Source organism: Octodon degus, unplaced genomic scaffold (genome assembly GCF_000260255.1).
Source record: "Octodon degus isolate 3935 unplaced genomic scaffold, OctDeg1.0 scaffold00046, whole genome shotgun sequence".
Classification (NCBI taxonomy): domain Eukaryota; kingdom Metazoa; phylum Chordata; class Mammalia; order Rodentia; family Octodontidae; genus Octodon; species Octodon degus.
Genome location: NW_004524622.1, coordinates 12,671,890 through 12,677,368, shown reverse-complemented (window position 1 = coordinate 12,677,368; position 5,479 = coordinate 12,671,890). Strand labels below are relative to the sequence as shown.

General features: G+C 47.3%; 1 pseudogene; it reads right to left on the bottom strand.

Annotated features, from left to right (window-relative positions):
- Nucleotides 1-5,219, bottom strand: part of LOC101571739 — an 11,715-nt pseudogene extending 6,496 nt beyond the window's left edge.
- Nucleotides 5,220-5,479: the final 260 nt, after the last annotated feature.

The window sequence follows — 5,479 nt, the reverse complement described above, 5'->3', positions numbered from 1 at the left end:
GCGGGGGCGGGGGCGGGGGCGGGCGGCTTCCCTGAGCCACAAGCCGGCGCCCTCGGTCTGACCGCTGCTAGTGCAGCTCGCTAGCCCTCCGCCTTGCTCTCTGCAGCGCTCTGCCCTCACGGAGCAGGGCCGGGCGGTTTGCGGGGCAGCCTGGGCTCCTGCTTGCGGTGGGGCGGCTCAGCTCCCTCTGTCGCGCTCTGCGCGCCAGCGTGCCTCAAGGGGCACTTTTGGAAGATAATGTACACTTAAATGTTAACACATTGAAGCATTCCTTTTAGCCTAAGTTATAGGGAATGTTTAGCTCATCAACGTTAAGGCCTTTATTCCTATCAAAGCCCTGAGCCTGTCAGTCCTGCTTTGGCAATGTTTTAAGTTTGGATACTCTGAAAACCTATATAAAATGTTTTTTGATGGACTCCTCAAAAAGAACCCACAAATAAAAATAAAGATGAATGAATGAGTTCAAAAAAAGTATGTCTAAACTGGTTATTAGCACATGATGAACGGATGGACAAACACATAAACGCAGAAAACAGTTATCTTAAATCAGAGCGTACTCTCAGATACACTGGCCAGACTGAGCCCTTTTGTAGCTTGTAGGTTTGTAATCGTAAATAAACTAGTCAAAACTTTCTTTATAGGTCATCAATGAACACAGATCTCTTGTAATAAGAATCTGAAGGGAGAGAAAAACACCATTACACCTGTGAAAGCAAAGATGGATTTTAAGAGGGTCCCTAGGCTGACAGCTTATTTTACTGAAAGAGCCAGCTAATGAGCTTCTCAATGTTGCTTTGATAGCCAGAGCCACAGCCAGACTACTAGAACACTGTGTAATTGCTCCCTCTAAAAGGAAGACTGTTAAAGGGATTTCCAACTATTTTTATCTTCATGAGTGCTCTTCTTTTTTCTGAGTAATAGTTTGTGGGCAAAGGAAAACCTGTCACCTCTGACATCCTCTGCCAAAGGCTTCCTTCTTCTCCTGCACCAGCTCCCCCTGGCCCCCTAGGCAAGCCGCCTTCCAGCCTCCTGTGTGTCACTGGCCACTGGCAGAGGCCAGCCAGATGTGCACAGCTTTAAACCTGTCACCCTTGAGTAACTGCTTTTGCTCTGCTTCTGTAAGAGCTTGCTAATCTCTTTGCACCTTAGCCTCTCATACCCCAGGCCTGGAGCTCAGACTTCGGAATGCTGAACTCCTCTAGGCCCACTAGAACTCCATTACCTCCATTTTTGAGTGCCACTTGGGTTTTATTTTCCTCTAGTAAATCTAAAATTGGTATAATATTTGGTTCCCTGACTGAGAAAACGAGCCATGCTGGCCCTTTAGCCACCAGCTCAGAACCAAAGTCTGGCCTACAGTACACGCTCCTCAGAGAGCATCTCTTGCTGATTTGTGAGACCACCTTCCCAGGGAAGTTAGGACAAGTAGGAGCTCTGATGTCCTCCTGACTTGACTCAGGGAACAAGCGGCCTGGTTCCCTATCAAGACTTCTGGACAAGGTAAGGTCCAGTGACCATTATCCCAGGTCAGACCTATTCCTAGAAATAAGACAAGCTGATCACCTCCTTGGGTCTCATACCAGAGACTCCAGTAAGGGAATTCCTGCAAGGGAGAAAGGGATGTTACAATCTCTGAGTCATTGTGTGAGTGAGCATAACCATTTTGGTAGCTCCGGGGTGTACGCTGTGGGGTGTGAGCGGGCCTAACCTATGGTTCTACGGTGGCATTACATGGCACAACAGTGACTCGCCTCCTGTAAGAGAAGGCTGACCATGGCAGCGGATTTTTACAGCTGCACCTTAGACAATATGTGCCTACACTCACATGAGGGACACGGCCAGGCAGGCATCTGAGTAGTTTCTTCTAGGAAACTCTTTCACTTTTTTTTTTTTTTTATCATGACGCTGCTAACAGAATAGAACACTCCTGAGATGGTGACCACACATTCCAAACTACTGGCCTCGACTACATGGTCAAGTTTAGGAAGGGTTTCAACAGTGATTAGGGTGTTACGATGAAACCTTCCAAATTTAGCGCCTTTCCTGAAGTTGCCTGGCCCCACCTCAGGGTACGAGGGCCGTCACAGATCCCCTCATACCAAGCTGAGGGATAGGAGTGCTGGAGGGCCTGGCTGCCCCACCCAGTTCCCATATATATAGATTCCTGGTCAGAAAGTTCTCAGATTCTCCCACCATGGGTACCACTCTGCAAGGGAGAAAAGGGCAAAGCAAAGTCTTTCATTTCCAGGAGGCTAACCCAAGCCAACCTTAGAGGACCCAATAGGAAAAAGCCAATTCACCAGGATGGCCCTGATGAAGACGTCCTCCTCCACCCTACTTCACCTCACCCCATCTCCTGCACCATCATCGGCGCTTTGAGATAGCCCAATCTGCCATAGTCCCCACCCCAAGTGCCCCCCATGCCCACATTCAGAGGCCAGTGAGGCCAAACCTTCCCAGTACTGCAATGGAGCATCTTCCCAGGCACACTTACCCACCACTCAGATAAGCCCCTCCCGCTCCTGCTAAGCCCAAGCCCAACTCCACATTCCAGTCACAAAAAGAAAGCGGCTTTTGCAGCGCTCTTCCTCCTTCCCCTAAAAGCTAAGTCCCATCTTTCTCCCCTGTTAGTTTTCTTACAACAAAACTGAGGCTGAGAATTCTCAGGAGGTCCCAGACAGGATGTGCAGTCACTGATCTGAGGTCCTGATTCCAGCAGTCAGAGCATCCTTAGGGAGGCAGGAAATCACAGAGGCTAGAGCACAATGAGTGACCAGGGCGTGGAAGATTCAGCTGGGACTCTGGACAATCCCAGGAAAGCTACTTGTTGCTCCACAGTGTTAAAGGAATATCAACAAACATAAAGAGAGTGGGCTTGTGAACCAAGACTCAGAAACTGTGATGCGACCTCATATTGGGGCAATAGGAAGGATTTCTCACTGTTGTCAGGAACACAGACCTGGCTGGGTCTCTGGAGTGGACCACACTGCAAAGATAATGATTAGAATTTTTTATTTTTTATTTTTTGATACCTGAGATCAAACTCAGCACCTTGTGCTTGCCAGGCAGGCACTCATGCCACCGAGCTATATATACCCTTGGCCCGACAATCAGAATTTTAAGTGAGCGTGAGGCATCAAATCTGGGTCTCTTAACCAATTTTAAAGTTGTGTATGTATTTAACAAATGTACTTCAAGCATGTTCCACTTAGATATCCATGAATAAAACAACACGCCTGATTCCTACTGCTTGAGGGACTGAAGTGGGGTAAACAAAATGAAGCCTGTTATTCAATTCTAAGGAGGGGAATGGAAGGTGGATTGGACAAGCTGTTGTATAACCAGAGGCCAGAATGAGACCTCATGAGGCATGACAGGTCATTACTTGGCCTGTGGCAGCCAGAACATCTGAGGGGCTATAACCAGACGAGCAAAGTGCACAATGGCAGAAGAAAATGTGGCGAGAGTGAGCTGTGGGTGGAGGCCAAGTAGGACCTCAGAGGCCTGTGTGGGGTATTGGCTTTTATAGTCATTTGGGAAGATCTTGAAGACAAAAGTGACAGGACTAGATTTATTTTTTATTTATTTATTTATTTATTTATTTATTTATTTTTAATGTGTGTGTGTGTGTGTGTGTGTGTGTGTGGCCAGCTCAGCCCACCAGGGGGCAGGCTGGCTGGCATGTGGTGCTGGGGGATTGAACCGTGGTCCCTGGGCTTTGCTAAGCTTGTTCTAAGTAGGTGCTTTAGACCACTGAGCCATCTCACCAGCCCAGGACTAGATTTAAATTCTAAGAGATCCCCCTGGCTGATGAGAGAAGAATGCTCCAGAGGGCCAGGTGGGAGCAGGAGGCCCAAGGAGGAGACTGCTGCCAGGCTCCCTGTGTGAGGTGGTGTCAGCTGGACTGAGCATGGGAGATGGAGTGGAGACCTGCTTCTGGGTACATGTTCACAGTAAAACTGGTAGAATTTCCTGTAGCAAGCACTGGGCCCTGGGGTTGTTCCCTTTACTGAAAAAACCTGAATGTGCTAGGGCTGACAGTTTGGGGTAGACCAGATGTAGGTGTAAGGAGAAGAAGAATCAAAGAACTGTAACTAAGGGTATTGAGTTGTAGACCAGATGTAGGTGTAAGGAGAAGAAGAATCAAAGAACTGTAACTAAGGGTGTTGAGTTGTCAGGATGGCCCCATTCCTATGCCTTGGAGGCCGCAGTTACGTTCATCAAAAAGGCTGACACATTGACACTAGGGTAAGGCACATGAGTGAAGGTCCTGAACTCAGTCATGACCTTGATGAATAACCAGGGTCACAAATGATTCTCAAATGCTACATTAACTTAGCACCAGGGCCTACTCTGTGAAAAATCTCCAGTGGCCCTAGGGACTGGGAATAAACAGTTGAAGGATGTAGAAGGGACATATCTCAGTGCATTAACCACTCCTTTATCCAGGAAGCCAAAGGATACATTACTTAGAAAGACCCTACTGTGCTGATATTGATATGTCCCCGAACTGTCAGCCCTAGGGCCACAAGAGGTTTTTTTCAAAACCCAAACCCATCCACTTTCTTGCCAAGTGAAGAAGGGCCACCAGACCACAACTGTGAAGAAGCCATCAATGAAGAGTTCACCAGTCACTTGAAACACAGAAATCCAGGAGGCCAGACAACGTGTCACTTATTTACCAACATCAATAGTTTCATTCAGGACAGAGCCTGTCTGGCATCAGCTTATTCATATGCAGTCACCACTGCTAAACAGGCCATTGGGGCTGGCCTACTTCCCAAAGTAGGGTCTACTCAAAGGGAAGAACTTCAGGCCCTCATTTGGGGCCTCCAATGGGCAAAAGGAAAAAATGTCAACATCGACATTGACTCTGTGTATCTGTTCCACAGGCCATGTTTATAGAAAAACATACAAAGAAAGGGAACTATTGATATCAGGGAGAAAAGAAATTAAAAATAAAGAAGAAATTCTCCAACTATTGGAGGCCATCTGTGAACCCACAAAGACGCCATCATGAACTGCCGAGGTCATCAAATGGTAAAACTCCTTTTTACAAAAGGAAATCAACTGGCAGGTCAGATAGCAAAAAATACCTCACAAATGACCATCACAAGCATAGTGTCATAGCCAAAGGCCTCGCCATGCTCACCTCCAAAGAAATTGATGCCTTTGACCACTTCTTCGTAAAGGATTTCCAATACCTGTCTGAGACTCATGAACAGAATAGAGCCCTGGACACCCTAGTGGACAATCCATGGGGACACTCTTCTGAGGGAAACCACTGAGCACAGGAAGAAGGAGCTTCCAGAAATGTGGGAGGATGGTGGACAATCCAGGACCAAAGAACTTGCATACTCCTGCAAACTGCCTTGGTGGGAAATAACAGGATTATACTAGATGTGTATACAGAAAGTGACACTTCTATGTCCCTCAGTGCCTCTGTGTCAAAGTTTTCTAAACCACATCTGGAATAACC